Source organism: Urocampus carinirostris, chromosome 12 (genome assembly GCF_059441175.1).
Source record: "Urocampus carinirostris isolate Australia breed hairy pipefish chromosome 12, RoL_Ucar_1.0, whole genome shotgun sequence".
Taxonomy (NCBI): domain Eukaryota; kingdom Metazoa; phylum Chordata; class Actinopteri; order Syngnathiformes; family Syngnathidae; genus Urocampus; species Urocampus carinirostris.
Genome location: NC_142360.1, coordinates 9253452 through 9274690, shown reverse-complemented (window position 1 = coordinate 9274690; position 21239 = coordinate 9253452). Strand labels below are relative to the sequence as shown.

Here is a 21239-nt window from a genome sequence, read left to right as displayed (position 1 = left end):
GTAACATTGAAATTGGTTACAACTGTAGTATTTAACTTCCAAATTAAGTCACCCGTCAGGTGATTACTGTGCTTCACTCTTGTTTTTTCTTCTTTGTCTGCTGCAACAACCTCCCCTGCACTTTGGTGCTTTCCCCTGCAGATGGTTGTCCTTCATCCTTTAGCCTTACTCTACATATTGTTCGGGATTGACACTTTCTTAGCCTCATTGATAACATGCTTTAGCGAAAAAGGAGTAAAAGTGAGAGGAAGAGAAAGTAATGGAATTGTCATCTTGTAATCTTGCGGCACCCTAAATCTACTAATACCTTTGTGAATTACAGATATTTTTATTTACTGTTCCGAGGCATCTACGCTTAAGTGTTTAGGCAACAAGTGTGTGATTCATAACCGTATCATGTAGCGCCTAAATGGTCAGTTTACTCGTCGAGCCCATTTTCTTCTCTTTTTGACTGCACAGAGGCTCAAGGAGACAGATGACGCAACGCTCGCTGTTTGTTTTGACTATCGCTGCTGACTCTGTAAGCGAAGATCTAGTGGCCACCAAAGCACCAGCACCGTCAATGACTCGCCCACCCTCCTTTACCGCACACACTCACGCACTTAATTAATAGCCTGACACACAGTGTTATGCCGGCATGGCGAGTCGCCTTGTGCCCTGCACCCTGACATTTCAGTTTTGCCCTCCTATATGCCTTGTCCCTTCTCGTTATGAGGCGCTGTCCATTGCTGTCACAATGGTTCTTTCACTAGGGTGTGCATTGCTGGTTTTTGAATGAGTGTGTGTGTGTGTGTGTGTGTGTGTGTGTGTGTGTGTGTGTGTGTGTGTGTGCCCGTGCCAATGTCTGATGAGCCACAGTCAGATTTACAAATAAAGTAACCAACACCTAATTCATCATTTGATTGGCAGAGCAAGAAAGCAATGTATGAACTCTAGTCTGGAAAAAATGTTGTATTATCCTATTTTAAGCAACATATTAAATCTATGTGCTGTTCCTTTTAAATAAAACAATTGATTGGTAATCTTCTTATGAAAAGAGTCCATGCAACGAAACAAAAATGACTGAATGGCTATACTTGTTATTAGCCTGCTAATACTATCAAGAATCCGAACAAGAATCCTTGGTCTCACTACCACACTATGCCATGACGCACAAGAATTGCGTGCTTCACTCTGCAAACACTTAGTACAGTAATACGTTATATACTAATCGTATTATATTAATTATAATATAATGTAAACCTTCTACAACTTTAAAAAATAACTTCTATAATTTGAAGTTGAGAGAGCTAGAGAGAGAGTCTGAGCAAATGAGTGAGTGAGTGCGAAAGCAAAAGTGAGAGTGAGCAAGCGTGAGTGAGAGTAAGTGAGAAAGAGAGAGAAAGCAAGTGAGAGAGTGAGAAAGCAAGAGGGTGAGAAAGCGAGTGAGAGTGAGAAAGCGAATGAGAGTAAGAAAGTGAAAGAAAGCAAGATAGTGAGAAAGTGGGGGAAAGCAAGCTTGAGAAAGCGAGTGAGAGAGTGAGAAAGCGAGCAAGAGAGCGAGAGGGGGAGAGAGTGATGGAGTGAAAAAGCGAGAGTGAGAAACAAGAGTGAGTGAGAGAGTGAGAGTGAGTGAGAAAGCTAGAAAAAGCAAGTGAATGAGAAAGAGAGAGTGAGAAAGCGAGAGAGTGATAGAGTGAGATAGCGAAAGTGAGAGTGAGATAGCAAAAGTGAGAGTGAGCAAGCGTGAGTGAGAGTGAGAGAGAAAGTGAGTGAGTGTGTGGGAGAGTGAGAAAGTGAGCAAGAGAGCTTAAGGGGGAGAGAGTGTGAAAGAGTGAGAAGGCGAGAGTGAGCGACAAGAGTGAGTGAGAGAGTGAGAAAGCTAGAGAAAGCAAGTGAGAGAGTGAGAAAGCGAGACAGTGAAAAAGAGTGAGAAAGCGAGAGAGTGAGATAGCGAGAGACATCACATCTCACTCAATGCATTGTTAGCGGAAGTGCTCATGGATGCTAACACCGTAGCGTATTTAGCAATTTGAAAGTTATTGTACTACCGGAGGCTGAAGACAGTTGTTCCCCCAAATATGAATTAAATCCAAAAGATTACTTGCCCTCCATCAAATGCTGTCCTTGTTTTCACCTGAGGACAGCTGGGATGGGCTCCAGCGCCCCCGCGACCTTAGTGAGGATAAGCGGTGCAGATAATGGATGGATGGATGGTTGAAACTGTTGTGTTACTGCTGATTTTTCAAATACGGACACTTTTCTGTGTTGTACCCAAAAATGACCACACCAACATGAAAATGTCCCTCCCCCGCGGCGCAAACGTTACTAAAAGGTCTTTGTATCAAATTTTTAGGGGAATGTAATAGAACAGTAAAGCACGGAGCATTGGCACCTAGTATGCGCGAGTGGAAACATTTTATGCAAGCCGAGGGCACCCGTGCCCTATCTTGCTGTTGCGCCTCCAATAGTGTTAAATTCAGAAATAAAACCAACTAGAGAAACTGCGCCCTTTCACACAGTGCGCCTAATGGGCGGGAAAATAAATGTATGAAACTATTTGACAACCAAATATCTCCTTGTGAAAAAAATGAATCTGACCTCCTCTTTACTTCAACCTCATTTCAAGTACAATATCATTAACTTAGTTATTGCAGTTTTCGATTTTTATCCTTAAGGGGCCAATCTAATTTGCCTATTAAAGGATAATGTTCCCACTCGAGTTCTTTATTGGACTTGAAGGTAACTTGTTGTTTTGAGCTTCAAATTCTACGGCCTTAAGCTGCTATCATGTACTTTTTCTTTTATCGGCTGTGAAACTAAAAAGAATTACAATGATAATGAAGGGCTCCATCAATTGTTGTGAATTGCGTTGGCATTTTGTTTATGTTTTGCTTCAAGAATAACACATTTTATGTTGTGGTCTGATTTAATATTGTAAAATGACAACTTTTTATCAATATATTAAAAAAAAGGCTTATTGTTGTTATTGTTTCATAATTTTTTTAAACCCATACCTGTTAAAACTGCGTCATTTATCATGGTTTGTTTGTCATAGCTATCGTATGGAGACGCTGCCCAACTTACAAACGAGATCGGACCATCGTTCGTATGTTGAATTTGCTCGTAAGTTGCTTCAATGCAATATTTTGTACGTTTAAGGTTTATATAAGTATGTTTTAGGCTTGTATAGGTCACCACTATTGTTTTGTACTAAAATATAAATATTTCATAAAATATATGCTCTATAAATATAAATTAAGTTGAGTTTAACTTACTTTTGGGAGATGCGCTTCAAGAGGTCCTCCTCCATGGTAAAAATTGGCAGGAAAAAAGCATTCCGACCATTTTCTCAACAGCTCTCCCATCTTTACACTTTACACCAACCATATTGAATGGAGGCACGATATTAAACCATAAAAATGTCAAAGTTCTTAGTGTGCTAGTGATACAGTGCTGTGTGTTAACATTACACACGAACTAGAAAGAGGAAGCGGATTTCTTCTTCATGGTGGATGCTGGGTGACCTCTCACAGCGCCACCACACACCGGTAGCGACGGAAAGAAGCTCTACAATAATGTCCTGTGCTCACACATAACAAAATCTAACATACAGCAATGTCTGGATATTTTTCGACATCCCGATTTTTTTTTTTAATCTACCGTTTTACCTAAGTTGAACGGTCGTAAGTAGGGGAACGTCTGTATGCCCTTTACCACTAAAAATGTAGTGGCACCATTTCCTGTTGTGTTTCTTGGGTAAGCACAGCCTGGTGGCACCCATCCCTCTCCAGGCCAGCTTATGTTTCCACCTGGTCTCAACAGATATTAATAAATAAGTGACTTGAATTTTCTCCATACTGTTTTTCAACAAAGTGGCACAATGTAGATTTGTCAAAATATTTTCGTAACCATATTAAATGAATTGATGAATGTCAATTTTTTGTATTCTTTTGGGTCATTTTTGGCCAAAGGTCTTAGTATCAACTGTGCTCATGTGGAAGAAAGTTCATTTGTAAAGCAATTTAGAGAGACGAGTAAAAGTAATCGCTTCAAAGTGTTGAAGATACCTCTTCTTTTTGAAGGTGGTTCAGTGATAATGAGCAACATTTGCAAGCATTTAGGATACTTTTTAACTGAACCCATAAAAGTCTTAAAGACCTCTTAAAAACAAACACATTTTGGAAAGGTGCCTTAACTTCGAAGCCCTCCGAAAAAAAAACCACTTGGGTCAAAAATAACATAAATTGCTTCAAAAATAGACCAATCCACCTCTTGGATTGATTCTAGCCAACTTTCTGAAGTTCTGTACAGTAATTTACAACAAAATGAACTGTTTTTGGTGAGGGGTGGGGTCAAATATAGGTACAGATTTTTGAGGACTTTTTATGATTATTTTATTATTTTAAGTTTTGCATGAAATAAACTGATTTAGGCAGGTTTGAATAGAAAGACATAATTTAGAAGGGTCCCTACATAACGATCAATGTTTTGGCTTTTTCCAATACCATAAGAATTAATTTTTATTTTTTAAAGATGTATAGATGGTATTCATTTATTTTAAACGCTCATTTTTTTTCTTTCAAGGTCATTCCAAACATCATGCGGAGCTGGCAAATCCCAAGAATCTTACATAGTTTACTACAACAATTTATTGAAAATTACTCAATACGCATTTTATATGATAACGTCGAAAATTAAAAAGGAAAAAGATGATTCTTTAAAATATCTCATCTCATCTCATCAGCCGTACCGCTTATCCTCATTAGGGTCGCGGGGGTGCTGGAGCCCATCCCAGCTATCTTCGGGCAGTGGGCAGGGGACACCCTGAACTGGTTACCAGCCAATCGCAGGGCACACAGGGACAGACAACTCATTCGCTCATTCACACCTAGGGACAATTTGGATCGGCCAATTCACCTGAAATGCATGTTTTTGGAACGTGGGAGGAAACCCACGCAAGCACGAGGAGAACATACAAACTCCGCAAAGGAAGTCTGGAGCTGGATTTGAACCCACGAGAGATTCCCATGACATGAACTATGCCGCACAAGCGCTAACCACTGCGCCGTCGTGCTGCCCCTCTTTAAAATATGTTGAGTTTTATAAATGTTAAATGGTTAGATTAAAAAAAAGTAAAATAAAGCGATTGCTGATTGCTTGACTGTTATTTGCATTTTCAAAATATAAAACTTACAACCTAAAAATTGCAACCTTAAATGCAACTAGGAAAGCATTTTAAAATTCTCTTTAAAATTCTCTGAAGATTCTCTTTATCCATTCTGAAACACGGATTTGGTAGATTTATTTTTGTGCAAAACCATTTTTGTGGTGTGCGGTCCCTTCTCAAAGTTTCCTTATTTGCCTCATGTTGAAGTTTTTTAGTTTTTCCTTGCTCACATGTAGGTTTTAGATCAGGGGATGGTGTTATAATAGTCCGTGGTTTGCAATTATCTTTGGTCTGTGCAGCCCTTTGAGACTCTTTGTGATTAAGGGCTATACAAATAAACATGACTTGATGCGTTTATGTGCAAAACAACCCTAGAGATTTGGGCGAAGGAACCCAAGTAATGGACTGGTCCTTTCTTGCTGAAGCATTTTTTGACCCAACAATTTTTTTGGGCAAACCTCTTGGCAATATGGAGGAGAACAATTCGTGTCTCCAAGTTCCCATGTTCCTGTCTGGTCTTTGCCCAGGTGAGTATTTCTCAGCAGGCTTATATCCCACTCGGGCACCACTTCAGCCTCAATCCAATTTACAGCGGGAAGGGAAACGCTTCAGACAGTTTAACACGCCGTGAGCGTTTTTAAATGGTTTGCTTCAATCTTTTATGAAACACCCCGGAGGTGAGACAAAGACGTAAACACTGCGTGGCCTCCTGGAAATCAGTCTTGAGTACGGGTGGCAGTACATCATTTGACGTTATCCCTCGGACTTGGCTTTGTGGGAGTACTCGGAGACTGCCCGCTAGAGTTACGAGATAGAAGCCACTTATCATTTTGAAAACAGGCAACAATAGATGATGTGTAGTCTGCTGTTTGTCTCTCCGCAATTATGCTGCGCCGTTTTATCGCTATTAGATCATTAGGACGTCTCGACTTCAGGTTCGAAAGCACGTGCATCGATTTTTGATGCCTAAGAATGAAAAGCTCCTCACGGAATAACTCAGACGAATGTTAAATCGCATACATTCCAGACCACTAATGTCCCAATGGAGTCAATTTCCTCTTTTTTTGGACAAGTCAACACTCGTAGTCTGTGTCCATTTTGTCTGTTATTTTACACAATATTAACCTATTTGTTTAAAATTGCCGGAGAACAAATCTATTTCCTCTCGAAGACACTTGACCTGTCTGAGTGGTTCCAGAACATTCCGCTTCATGCTGCTTTGCATTACCTTGCCTCGAGATTGAAAGTCCACATGTTTTTGAGACATCCATTTGGATCACATGAGCTGATTAGAATTTGAACTTTTAAGAATTGCAGAAACGTACCAGTATAAACATCATTTTCACAAATTGATTTATTGTTAAAGTTACACTGTGTAATCTGCGATCGCTTGATGTCGTCATCGAAAATTAGTGCTACGAAGTACAAGGAAAAAATACAAACTGCAGAGACTCAAAGGGAACAAACTGCACCATGTTTCTTCTAAATATTTTTGCTCAGCCTTTCACAAGGTTTTTTGTCTTTTCGAGTATCCTTAGCAGCCAGATAGTGGACAATCATGTCAGCTACCTCTAGGGGAGCCTCATGTTATGTAAAATAAAAACACATTTCTTGACTTACGAGTATTTTAAAAAAAATGCTCGTTTATATGATAGTTCATGTAGCTTTGCTTATAATTCAAATCAATATTTTATTGTTTCTTTTTTTTACCAGTAGAAGGCGCTAAATAATACACACTGCCCTTTTAAAATATATTTTTTGAAAAAAATGTTGCAAGAAAATTACACATTTTAAGTAAATTTGAAACATAAATCATTATAATATTGAGTGGAGCAAGCAGGGTAAGCGGTTACTATCGAAGTCACTCTGTTTTAGCCCATTTCTTGTATTTATTCCATTCTTCTTTGGGAGGACGTAGCGTTTTTTAATGTAATTAATTTGTTGCCTTTCACAAGAGCTCTGTGCCAAACGTTGTAACTGATTTTTGAAAACAATTAAAAAACTGGGCAAAAATACTTCTCCGACACTTTTTGACAAGGTATATTTGCAGAGATGATGCTAAATCAGGGGTCAGCAACCTTTTTGGTGTGAAGTGCCACTTTCAAATTTCCTTGTAAATCAGTGTGCCACACCAAGATTAATGACTCGCACAACATTTTTTTAATATCCAACAGAGCTGTCATTTTACACCAGTCCAAATATACAACATGGATATACATTTTAGATAGATAGATAGATAATTTATTCATCCCCGTAGGGAAATTCACACTTCCAGCAGAATTCTTGTGTTAAAAAATAATATAAAAGATATAGAATACAAAAAATAACCAATATAATGTGTTAATAAAGATCATTTAAATAGTATTATGAAAAATACACATTGTAATAAAAATAGGGTGATAGGCAAATGTGGGGTTGGGGTTTAATGTGGGCTTTTACTCCCCCGGTTGGAGTTAAAGAGCCTCATAGCATGAGGGAGAAATGATCACAGTCTGTCTGTGAAACAAGACTGTGACAGCAGTCGGTCGCTGAAGCTGCTCTTCTGTCTGGAGATGATGCTGTGGAGTGGATGTAATGAATTGTCCATGATTGTCCGCAGCTTGTTCAGTGCCCGTCTCTCAGCTAAATCGTATAACTGACCAATTTATCTTCCACTATTCTTGTTCATCAATTAACTAAAAAGGAATGTGAATAACAAGTGGAAAGGCCTGTAGCGATCCATGACTTCAACATTTTGCCACAAGAATTTACCAGAATCAACCATTCTTCGTTAACAATGAACTACAATCAAAAAACAAGTGCTATGGACAGCTACCATACCATTCATCAATTATATCTTGTTGCAGAAAATATCAAAACTTGAAATATCAGCAGTAAAGCGGAGGGCACGCGTGCGCTCACATGCATACACGCACACACACGCTTTTTTAAAATATCCGCCATCAGTAAATGGTTTTCTGGCTTTGTTATGCAGTGAGCAATGTGATAGCTTGCTTCAGTGGTGGTGTTTTTAGCAGTGACAAATGTCTTCAGGGTCTGTGTTTGTTTGCCGTACCTGGACACTGCGTGTTTTAATGTCTCCACCATGCCAGACTCATCCTTGAATTCATGTTCATGTTTTGTCTTGTAATGACGTTTAACACTTGCTGTCCGAGGTACAACGCTCTTGAGGCATAATGCACAAAACAGCACGGTCATTTTTTGCACAAAGCGTAATTCGTCTGTGTACGCTGGCTGGAAAGAACAAGATGTTTTCGCTCGAGGAGCCGTCATGATTCGTTCATTTTTTGTGCTCGTGTGTTTCATTGGCTGGGTTAAAGCACGGATCTCTCCTCTGCGAGCTGCCACGCAAACAAATATTGACACACAAAGCAGAGGAGGGGCGCTAACTTAAAGCCTCTTAATAACACTGCGCGCAACTGAAAATGTCTAAATTTCAGGTAAAAATGCGCATTTTTAAAATATAATCATTATTATTTTGCCATGCACTCATAGGTCATTGGTCACCGACCCCTGTGCTAAATCATGATAGCATAACAGCCTGATTTTGGAATAATACCAACATGTAGGCTAAAACAAATTAGCTTAGATGTTATACATCTTCAGGGAAGTGCTACGATAACCCACTTGAAGCTCCAACAAAAATAAACAGAGGCACAGGTTGTTTTGGATGACTACGACCATCAAAACATGCCTATAGTTACCATAATGAGCAACATGCTACATTGTCATTTTGGGGTTTATTTTGTTATTCTCAGCATGTGGTGCAAAGTAGGAATAGAGAAATAATCTTGCGCAGCTCTGCTTGGATTCCATTTAGTTGGCCTCCACACGGTAGCAAAGATGTCGGGATGTCGGCCAAAGAAATACCACAGAGCGAAAAAAAGTGCAACCGCTTAAAAATACAGATGTCTTCCTCAGGCTCTCACTGTTTGCGGTCTTCATGCTTATTGGTTATCAGCTGATTTACAAGAAATACAGCAAGGGGGCGCGGCTACATGAAACGACGCCAATCTGTTTTTTCCCCCGTTTTGTCGACTTTCCGGTGAGGTCGGGAATATGGAAAAAGTGTTTGTAGCATCACAGATAAGAAGTGCACTTTCCCTGTCTATTTGTGGGGTCATTTACAGGTGAAGCAAGTTTGTACTTTACTTATGGAGTTCCCGTATTTTGCTCCCGTCTGCCTGTGGCGCTGTTTTTGTGTAAATGTTTCTTTGGACCTGCCAAGAGCAATTTAACACAAACGTCTTGAACATATTCAACTTCTGTGCTGGTTTCTTCCACTCCCCATACATTAAAAAAACCAATGCAGATTCCCCCAGTGTGCAGGCAGTCAGTGCAGCGCAATAGGGTACATGCTAACACTACAGTTGGTGTAATAATAGTCTGTAGTCTGTAATAGGGTGTAGTCTGTACAACCCTTTGAGACCTCTTGTGATTAAGGACTATCCAAATAAACATGACTTGTGACTTGACTTGACATTTGGTGTTTCTATGACTATAATGATGTGCTACTTGAGACTAAGGGTACATCGATGATCAGTAGGGATCAGTAACAGCGCTGGTCTTCTTAATTTGGGGTTGATTAATCACGACCGTAAATTAAAAACATCCCATTCCCAGATTTTATTGACCTTTTTGAGAAGTCTGGAAAAAAACAAACTCAAACTTTGCTCCTTTGTTCAGACTCTTCATTATTGTTTAAGAAAATTACAAAAATCTGTTTCCTTATTTTCGTGATTGTTATAATATATAACAGGATTAACCCAACTAAATATTATGTATAGAATACAATTAAGATGATCTGATCAGGATTTAAAAAAAAAACATTATGAATGGACCAGCAAGTATTTTACATTTGATTAATCTGGGTAGTAAGTTAAAAGCTTATGCATTAGCCTACTTCCTTTGAGCACATTTTTGTGTATTATAATATCGTATTGTACAGCTGTTTTGTCTGCGCTGCTAAAATAAAAATCAACAATCAAATACAATTTTTGTTGATTTATTCACAAATCAGATAAAATCGATGTAATCTAAAAATAAACATTTGAAATTTACATTTTGAATAATATCTGAAACCAACACTTGCGAAATATAAAAATCTAAAAAATTTGATTTACAAGGTTTTGTTCCTTTTATATTTTGATTTCAACACAAAGATAATTGGTCCTCTACCCAGGCGAACCCAAAAAAATCTAAATTTATCCACTGGTGATAAACTGAAATATTAAAGTTGGGATGAGTCGTTTGAAATGTCCTTCAAAAGTTCGAATTAGAATATTTTCTCTATTGATTATGTCTTAACACTGCAGAACTGGGTTCAAAGAACCTTAAAAAAATTCCACCATGCCTATCTGCTTTTATCTTACTCGGGAGGTGCAGTCCATTAGGAAGCAGGGCAGGAGGAGTGGGGTGGAGAGCGATTCCATGGTCGTTCCTGCGGTTTTAGTCAGTGTTGCATGAAAATGGTGAAAGTAAGAAAAAAACAGTTTTCAAGTACAGTCCAAACGCCGACACAAACCTTCAAAAAGATAAAAAAGGAGAGTTTATTTGAGTGTGTCTAAGAAATGCCTTTACGGTATGTCACAAAAGTGAGTACACCATTCACATTTCTGCAGATATTTCATTATAACGTTTAGTACATCACTGAAGAAACTTTGACACAATGAAACGAAATATGTCAACAAATGACATGGCTTACTGGAAATATATCCATCCTCTGGTCTGATGACACAAAGATTAATGTATTTGGCTCAAATGGTGTGAAGTATGTGTGGTGGACATCGGGTAAGGAGTACAAATATGTTTGTGTCTTGCTTAAAGTCAAGCATGGTGTTAGGAATGTCATGGTTTGGGGCTGCATGAGTGCAACTGGAGTTGGGGATTTGAATTTTATTTAGGAAAACATGAACTCATGTAGTGTGAAATACTGGAGTAGAGAATGATCCCCTCCCTCAAGAAACTGGGTCACAGGGCAATGTTCCAGCAATGACCCCAAATACACTGCTAAAATAACCAAGGCTTTTCTAAAGGGGCTAAAGGTAAAGACGCACAACGTCTCAATTATCCCCCAGCTCTCTCATGGAGAAGTAGAGGAACATTCCAATGGCAATTTGTGAGGCTCTAGTTAAATCTATGACCAGGAGGATTAAAGTGGTTCTGCAAAATAATGGTGGGCACACAAAATGATGAACTTCAGGCTATATTTTGAGTTTTTTTGAGGGGGGATGGGGGAATAAATGTACAATGCTGTATAAGCTTTACACAGACCTCTTTTCATTGTGTCTAAGCAATGCTTCTTTAGTGTTGTTCAATTAAACATTATGATGAAATCATTGCAGAAATGGGAGGGGTGTACTTACTTTTGGGACATACTGTACTTGCACAGAGCTTGATGAAGGCTGCAATGATGACTTAAGCAGGGCGATGGCATCAGCGGGTAGAAAATCTCCAAATTCTGGACAACACCTCTAAGGATATGGATAATTCCTAATCCAGAAGTTATCAATACAAGTATTTGATGTATATAATTGTGCATTAATTTAATAATGGATTTGTTGTCCATTACTTGAATTGTGGTTTCATCTTCAATTGGAATTACTGGATTCTCCGTCACAAGACTTGAGTGGAGTCATACATAGTTCACTAGTTTTAAGATTTCATCTCAGAAAGCCTCAGTTTGACTCACAAGGTATTGATTGGCTTGATTTTGGCCTGCATGACACCGCAAGTTTTGCCTGTTGCTGTGTGGAAAACTTTTAAATGCAGTTTTTAAAAAAATAGAAAAAGTATAAAAAGGTGCCATGCTGTGAAAACGTAGGCCCAGGAGGTTGTGCAACTTGCCGATTCGCATTAAGATTCCTGGGCCTTGGCATTCTGATGTCTTTTTAGTTCTGCTTAAATGTTTTCAGCGTTGTTTGGACTGGTTTTGACACCTGGCAGATAAGACAGCTTATCTCCACGCCTTAACATTTACAGGAACATTCAATCATCTCGGAGGAATAGTGTCTATTTGTCTGACAACCATCAAACCGTGTTATTTTCGGCACACCTCAATCTCACACTTTTTCCCCATCTTCCCGATGAAGCAGACAGGATTATTTGGGGGCGCCTAAACCGTCATCCAGACGGAGTATTGAGAAAATAAAATAAATGGGGGTCACAGTTGTTTACGAAGCAAATCTACCATTTCCCTCATGTCACTTTGAACGGGAAGACGACAGGCTTCATTTTTACTTTTTGGATTGCTGTCGCACATTTTGATTGTAGGACTTTGATGTTAGCTATAACAAGCTAACTGTGACCGTTAGAAGAGCAGTGTCAGTGTTAAATAATCACCCATTTTCTTTCCACAGACATCTAAAAGGGTTCTATAGAATAGTTGCTAATAAATTCACCCTGATATGATAAAGTGCTATTCTGATTGATTCCCACGTTGCCATACCGATGTTCCCTGAATAAATTAGATGCTGTATCTTTCCCAGGCCCGCTCCTTCTTTGTGACCCTTTCCGGTTCACAGAGCTCTCTGAAAATACCGCAACATTAATGGGATGGTCTTCTTTTTTCTGATGGCGCTCTGGCACTTGCAGATGTCAGGATTTCCACAGCCTTTGAGACGTTTGCTGAGAAGCAGATTTCAGGGGAGTCAGAGCCCGGGCATAAAGCATTTTTCTTTTTTTGAGTGGCTTTAGAAACATCTGCACAATTTGACTTTTCCTACTTGGCTATTCCTAAATATAGCTGATCTCATGGTGGGAGATTACGGCAGAGAATATCTTTGATTTTTCTTGCGCTTCGCCCCTTAATCCCTTTGAGGTTAAGGAGGAGAAACGTTTATCTTTGAGCTCTGGCAGCCAACAATAGAGATGAGACAGCGATCATTGGCCCAGGTAGCTCTTGAAGACAAAGGTTGTAACGTGGAAGCACCCGTTGCTGTTGGGGTTCACTTCCCATTTGGGCGATGCATTTACTCATTCATGACAATGAGATACTCGTAGTGGGTTGCTGCAAGGTTTTGGATCTTATCTTTAGGTGATCTGCATTTTTTTATATAGCGTTTTTCAAGTCAATGACTTCCCAAAGCGCTTTACAATGTGCTCCACATTTCCCAATAGCGGCCTTGCAGCCATGTAAGGCGCTAACCAGCTTATTGGGGGTATTAGGGGTTCAGTGTCTTACCCAAGGACACTTCGACATGTAACACGGACGAGCCAGGATTTGAACTGGGATCCCTTGATCCCAAATCGAGCGCTCTACCTCCTGAGCTACTGCCCCCTTTGAAGGTATCAGAAAGGGTTATTCTGAACACTCCCTTGGCCCTTAGGGATTTCTGCAAGGTTCATTTCATCCAGCATCCAATTCGAATTAGCAGTCCAGGTAAAAGTTTAGAGTTGAGTAGTCACTGAATCTATGGAGAAAAAGCATCAATGAATTTTGAACTTGCAAGGAGAACAGGAGAGTACTCTACAAAATACCCTCACAATGACAAATTCCATCTCTGTTGTAAAAACCCTCGCTGAACCCCTCTCTTTTTATTAAATATCCTATGTTACAAAACCAGGTCAAAAAACAGCACCTTAATAGGCTTGAGAGTGACCATAATGTAAACTTGCATAATAGTCAAAGAACAAACAACATTGAGGTATAATAGTCAAAGTAATAAACTGGCATCGATGATATCTGCTTTGCAGGTTTCCAATACTAAAAACAGAATAGACTGCCAGGTTAAAATAGCAATGCTGATGTTTAACCATAAAGCACCAATGTATTAAGGAGTTATTTAAAAGTCAACATTTAATACTGCCGCCCCTTTTCCTTGTCTGTTTTAAATTGTCCTACTAAACCCCAATATTACCAATAGTTTTGCACAATTTATTTTGCACGGTCATAGGTGGGTTTGGTAAGGGCTTCCGAAAAAGCCTAGATTGAATGAATGAGATAAGCATAAGAGTCTCTCGCCACCGTCTATCTTCCGTCTTCTTTCTGAAAGGGAAGTAACGTCAGGATACAGTGTAGAGCAGATTTAAAAAGTTCTTTAAGTCCTGATGCAGACACCCCGCTCTCTTTTTCCACCATCCCAAACACCAACGCAAACTAAAGAGGAGCGCTGCAGGCGGAATGAGCAGACAAGCTTTTGATCTCCACGATGATGTCTTCCAACTCGCCGCCTGCCTCCACGTTCTGCTTTAACCCCCGACGACCACAGCGCGTCTTCCGCAGTTACGCGAGTAATCACGGGCTAGCCGATCAATCCGCGTCCCATGCTTCTTCTGTCCTTTTATACTCACCGCCCTTGCACGCCGCCTCCTTCCTTCACGGTGTGATGCCTCAGCAGAAAAAACACAAGATGCCGAAGGCGTTGTCTCGACTCACTTGTTTCCGTACTCCCTGACGAATGAGACGCCCCGTTGACACCAGATGAACAGTCTGCAGGTGGTCTGGAGAAAAATGCGGAATTTGGGGTGCCCCGGAGCAAAACACTACCTCTAAATCTTCAATAAGACTAGGCAGATCCAAAAATATGTTTTCGAGGAAACCAATCCAGGCTAGCACTGTTACACTAATTACTGCACCACTCAGTTATCCCTGCCCGACTGATAAGGGTTATTGTGACCCTGTTCTGCTTGATGGTTCTCGAATAGAGCGAGGGGGTCTGCTGGTGCGTTTGATTTTTTGTTTTTAACTCATTTTCTCTTTCCAGAGTGCAAGTGCCCATCCACTCCACTAGGGGAGCAGTGGCGCTGTCTCGGCAGAGTGTTTTGTTCATATCCAGCTTCCATAAAGAATATAGCGCAGAGTAAGAGCATTGAGTATCAGGTTATGAATTAAAGTGGATCCATAAGTGACCCAATGAAAAAGTATTTAACAAGGACTAGGAGACAGGTGGAGAGAGACAGGGTTAAGAGACAAAAAAAAGTCTCCTACTGGGAGTTAAGCCAAAGAAGTTTGGCGTAAGGCACACAGGCTGCATGCGACCATGGAGTGAGACGGTCAAAGAACGGCATGCTTGCTTTGTTAAAATGTGATAAAAATACATTTAACTGTCACTTAAAAAATGACACACCAATCACGCGGACGTTTTTTTCAGCAAACGTGCTGAGAGGTGGCGTTTTGTCGAGTGTTAACCTTTGGGAGTAGGGGGTGAGAGGATTTCTTCTTCTGAGGTGGTGCGCGACAGAAAATAATTGAGAAGCACTGCCATGATCATTCCTCTGCAGTCACATAAGATGTGTTTGGTAAGATACTGTATGTCAGGAACCCACTCGCGGTGGTGCGGAAGCACAATGCAGCAACACCAATTAGAACAATCAACGGTGTTTCTTTATTCAGGGATGGTCCGGTAGACGAGAAGTTAGGCAGCGAGGCAACAGGGACTCAGGACAAAACCAAGCAGCCAAGTTGACAGTCCCAAGAGTTTATCAGGCGGTACTCGTGATCCAGAAGTCAAGGGTTAAGCACAGTTGAATAACAAAAAGTTGAGATGCTCAGAACGTGACAAAAAAGACAACGATGTAGGTCGAAGCCAAAGGAGTAAAGGTGTTTAAATAGTGATGAGGGAGGGTCGCAATATGAGGAAAATCAAGACAAGACTACATCTCTGGGTGGAAATTAGAACCAGAAAGTGAGTGTCCAAATAACGTAAGGGTGAGAGAGAGAAAAAAAGGAACCTGCGTGGAGTGTGACTAAATGAATATCAAAATTGAAGATTTTAGGTAAAAATATTGACAAAATCCTGCAGGATTCGACTGTATTTACCTTCGGTGCTCTGACATAACTTTTATATTCTTGGAACTCTAGGGGTAATTTTTTGCCTTCCAAACCTGTCATTCGTCTAGAACTCTGTTCTCTAAGGAAAAATACGAAATCACCATATCCTGGTTCAGCTCTTTAAAGGTTCCAATGCTCTTTGTTGCTTTGCCACTGTTTTCAGAACTTGCACAAATCTATGAAGCAAAATAACTGCCATTAAAAATCTATGAAATTCAATGGAAAATTACTACAGCCTCTCATGTGCATTCTGGTGAGTAAAAGACACATAAAAGTCTAACTTATATAAGTGTACATGCAATCTAAACGAGTTCAAGCTGTTTTTTGCCATTCCTGCAAATTTGTTCTCCAAAATGCTCAACAATTTTCCGCACATTAAAATCTTAAGTTTACACACTGCAATTGATTGGCTATACCCCAGTTACCCAACACAAACTCAGCTTGGATCAACCCCAGATGCTAAAAAATGAGTGACCGGATGTTAATCAATGGTTTCCAAACTTTTACAGGATGGCGCCCCCTTGGCTCCCCTGTGTATTGCTAGCGCCGATTCGTTTCCTTCACGTTCGTTGACTCTGGGACTATGTTTACAGAGTCCACCATGACACTCAATGAGCTCACACGGTGTGTGGCATATTGTGGTGCGTGCAAACTTTGAATCTATTGTCTATTGGCTTGTGCTATTATTAAAACTTGCCTCTGATTGGTCGGCGCTTTTAAAACTCGAAAAGTAACAATTGTGGTTGGCCAAAACTCCACTCACAACAAAACCTTGAAAAAAATGCAGTGCTTTGCGGTTTCACAACCGCACTACGTTCAAACTTTTGACTTCGACTTTGGACTGCCGCCCCCTACCACCCCCCTGCGGCCTTCTTCTTCCTCACCGCCTCCACAGACCTCTCCCCCGCCTCCAGGGGGGGCGGTGCCGCCCACTTTGGGAACCACTGATTTAGATGAACACGTTTCTGTTAAGTTTGATCTCAAGTTTATTCACCGCCATTCAAATCCAGTCCATTTCACAAGACCTCCATGTTACTAACATACTGTATTTACTGAAGCGCTCAACTGTAACTAAGACAGAGGACACCAATTTGTGTTCGTGTGCCGAATGATTTCCAAGCACATTGTACCGGTCAAGCGGCCCGCACATTTGCACTCGGCAAAGAGCAAAGCGGCAGCTGTCCGACTTGTAACATATGACTTAAAACCGGTCCCTGCAGGCCAAATGAGACTCTGATGGCGCTCTCGGGTTACTTAGCCCACCCGCTCTGCCGAAATGTTCAGTGAGCGTAGTTGTAACCACACTTCGGATTTGTTTAACAGCCCCTTGCACCTGCAAAAGCAACTGCGGTCTGATATACAAAAAGTAAGACCGGGTTGATGTTTTGATGGAATCGGTTACAATTTTGAATGACACTCTGGTTGCTTTAATATCGCTTAGGTTTGTAGAAGTGCTGTACTTTGAGTCTATTTAACAATAGTTTCATTAGATAAGCGTATTTGCTGGCGACAAAAGGCGGATAGCGATCCTATTATATGGCCCGGGGTTTTCCTTTTAGTATTCCACCCATATTGTTTACCTGAATAAAAAATGTTGAGTTCTTTCCTAATAGCTTATTGGGCGTTGCTTCTATCTGGTCTTAACCATTCTATCTGTTTCAAACCTCCCTTCGGTGTATTTATTTTTGCTCCACATGTATCTTTCACAGGAGATGTGTTTAGACTGTGCAAAGCCTTCCATTAAGAGAGTGAAAGGTCGCTGTGTTTTTCTGTTTCCTCCCCTGAATTGAAATGGGATAAACAGACCATCAGGTCGAATGCAAGCAGGCTGTTTCTTGACTTTTCACAGAAAACAGGTTTTATTTTTCAATTGTATAGCAAAATATGTAACCCTCCAAGTATCAGCATCCATCCATCCATTATCTGCACCGCTTATCCTCAGTAGGGGCATGGGGGTGCTGGAGCCTACCCCAGCTATCTTCGAGCAGTCGGCAGTGGACACCCTCAACTGGTTGCCAGCCAGTCGCAGGGCACACAGTGACAGATAACTCGCTCACTCATTCACACCTAGAGACAAGACCGGCCAATTAACCTGACATGCATGTTTTGGAATATGAGAGAAAACCGGAGTGCCCGGAGGAAACTCACGCAAGCACGGGGAGAACATGCAAAATCCACACAGGAAGGTTTAATCCCATGACCTCAGAACTGTGCCGCACACGCGCGAACCAATGCGCTGCCGTGTTGCCCAAATATCAGCATTTTGGCCAATAATATCTAATGATGATAATGAGAATAGCATGGTCCACCCAGGATTTTATCTGGAAAAAATAACTGTCAACAATACGCATTCTGGGAGATATATATGCTAACAAATTAGCATGAGCAATTTGTGATTGATCAAACCTAAGATTAATGCGAGTAAATTACTTTACTGTGTGACATTTGATGGAATCTATGAAACAATAATGCTGCCAGATCCTGTGTCCCATATCAACAAATATAACACTTAAAATAGGGTTCTCTCCGAAAGATACTTCATCATAGTATATGTGTTTTTGACTAGGATTCAATTAAATGTTTTTGTACCACTTGGAGGCACTAAATCATACACACTGTCCCTTTAAGATCATTGAGGCTCATTTTGACTCTCATTTTTGTCATAGATGATGGTTGCAAAACAAGGTGCAAGCAGAGTTATTTGAAAATGCCACAACCGGAAGGATACGGATGCCTTTAGGTGAGTGTGCTATGTGTGCACAATTAAATCTACCGCTCACCTAATCCTATTGCTCTGTACATCGATTGTTAAATGAGCTTCCATGAATCAGAATCATCTTTCTTGTTATTGTATTTCTACAACGAGATTACTGTTGTACTCCAGTTGTCAAAATAAATAAATACAATATGTATATACCTCATGAATTGGAAAATATGAAATAAAACCTATACCCAATGGGGATATTGCACTTGAACCAGGATATTGCACTTCAAACTGTAAAAAGTCAACGTGGCAACTGAAAAATGTTTGAGTCGGTCAAATGCGCCTGGAGTTTGTCAATCAATAAATAGATCACTGAACATGCTTTTTATACCACCTGCCATCTAACTTTCTAGATTAATATGGCTAAATGAGGGTAACTTTATGGACAGCCACGCAAAGAGCAGGTACAAGAGTACTCCAGAGTGGCCTAGTTTTCCAGTACCGAGTGAAATAAGGGCGAAAAAAGAGAGACAGAAGGTAGCTAATGTGACAGTCGTAGGCAAGCCCGGCCATGAGGAGGAGGCGAGGTGAGCACCGAGACGCTAAAGATGGCTGCCGGCGATTTCGCAGAGCCTCAGGTCAGGCATCAAGCAGCGTGACTCGTAATGCTGGAAAGCGCAACCGCAGATATAGGTGTTCATTAGTCAAGAAACAAATTCTCTCCAACTTTTCCCCTCCGACACGCACTCCTTTAATTTAAAGTTAGAAGACGCAGAAAGCAGTCTAAGAAACTCTCCCGAGAGTTGCTCCAGTCAGTGCAAGTCTTTTCACTTGCACTCTTTTCCTACCTCAGACGGTCTTATCCATCAGTCTGAGAAGTCAGTCACTGACATTTCTGAATTGTGTCTTTTTGTATTTACTGCAAATGTCATCCTGGGTTAAGGTCTCTCTACCGACAGCAAATAATTGCGTTTACACTCGTTTGTGACCGGTATTAGGTTTGTAATTAAGATACAAATGTTACACGCTTCCTATTGTTTTGAGCAGATTACAAGACTATTGATTCTTCTCTGTTTGCTGCTCAGTAGTTTATTACTGTTTGCGGACGGAAAAAATGAAAAAAGTATAAGGGTGTGCAAACTCCTGAAATGATTGTTGTTGCCTACAGTGTCATTTGCCCTCCAATTACTTTTTTTTTAAATGAATACTGGCAGATTACGTTTTGAGAACATTTTAAACCAATGATTACTAACTACCAAACACACTCACATGTAAGCCAGATTTAGAACCATAAAATACAATACAGTATTCCCTCAATATACTGCGGTTTACTTTTCACGGTTTTGCTATTTTGCTCGTTTGCATCGTGTATTGTGTTCTGCATTCTGATTGGCTTAACAGTCCCCCTTGTTATTATTATTTGATGGTACAGTAGTTAGCTGTAAAAAACGAATTAAGAAAGTACTTTCCTTTGTTAAACAAATGTTTAAGCCTGTTAAAAGTTTTTGTTCTTTGGTTTCAGAGTATACTAGAGTGTTTCGAGTGTTGTAAACCCTAAATGTGCATAAAACAAAATAAACTCAGGGGGGCGTAACAAAGGCAGAGCCACGCAAGGCCCACAGCCCTGCCGTGTCCCATTGCTCCCCCCTCACCAGAACTCTTCTTTCTGTTCACTCTACTGTCACCTTCACAACTGTGTTTGAGAGGGACCTCATCTCATTTTGATGTGACCTGTGTGTTTTATTGCCTTTTCCTCCATAATAACTGGTCCCAAGTAAGTTAATAATAAGGCGGAGGAAAAGTACAAAACAGTGACAACAACAATCAAATTGAAGCAGAAATGATTACAAAAAAGAAGTACGAGTGTCTGCCATTCAAGTACATTCTGTATTATTTACACATTTAAATGATTATTGTTAATTGGGTATACGTTTTATTGATTTTTTTAATACGTATTTCATTTGTTTATTTTAGAGCAGTTTTAGGCCAACGGCTTATAAACGAGTATATATGGTATATATGCATTTATTTAAAGAATGTTTGTTTATAAAAATCAGATGCAAAATATTCGGACTGCAATAAAATTAAATAAGTTTTAACACAAAGTTTTAATGTATTTTTCTTAATGAGTTTCAATTTTTTCAATTTAATTTGATTATCTGAGCAGCCCAAGACTTAATTAGTAGCAATCATCCACATTTTTATTAAATTATTCCTCTACTATTAACATCTCTGTTTTGAAATAATATCATTTATTTTTATAATTCAGTCAAGAACATTTGAAGAATTTTTGAATTAGAAAGCTTTTTATTATTGTTCATAACACATTTATTTTTGTTTTAAAACAAAACTAATGGGTTCAATACGGCGGCTGAGTGGTTAGCGCGTCCGCGGCACAGTTCTGAAGTCTTGGGTTTAAATCCAGCTCCCAACCTTCCTGTGCAGAGTTTGCATGTTCTTCCTGTGTCTGCGTGTGTTTCCTCCAGGCACTCCTCCCACATTCCAAAAACATGCATGTCCCTAGATCTGAATGAGCGAATGAGTTGTCTGTCTCTGTGTGCCCTGCGACTGGCTGGCAACCAGTTCAGGGTATCCCCCGCCCACTGCCCGAAGAT

At 40.1% G+C, this 21239-nt stretch overlaps 1 protein-coding gene across 4 annotated transcripts in view; it reads left to right on the top strand.

The window, feature by feature from the left end:
- Positions 1–21239, top strand: part of sema6bb (sema domain, transmembrane domain (TM), and cytoplasmic domain, (semaphorin) 6Bb) — a 298494-nt gene that overhangs the window by 59907 nt on the left and 217348 nt on the right. For 2 of the 4 annotated variants that reach the window (XM_088349348.1, XM_088349351.1), the window contains exon 2: positions 18587–18660. The exons of the other annotated variants lie outside the window; for them this stretch is intronic. The gene's annotated coding sequence lies outside the window, so the exon portion shown is untranslated. The remainder of the gene's footprint in view (positions 1–18586; positions 18661–21239) is intronic. 4 annotated transcript variants of the gene reach the window in all.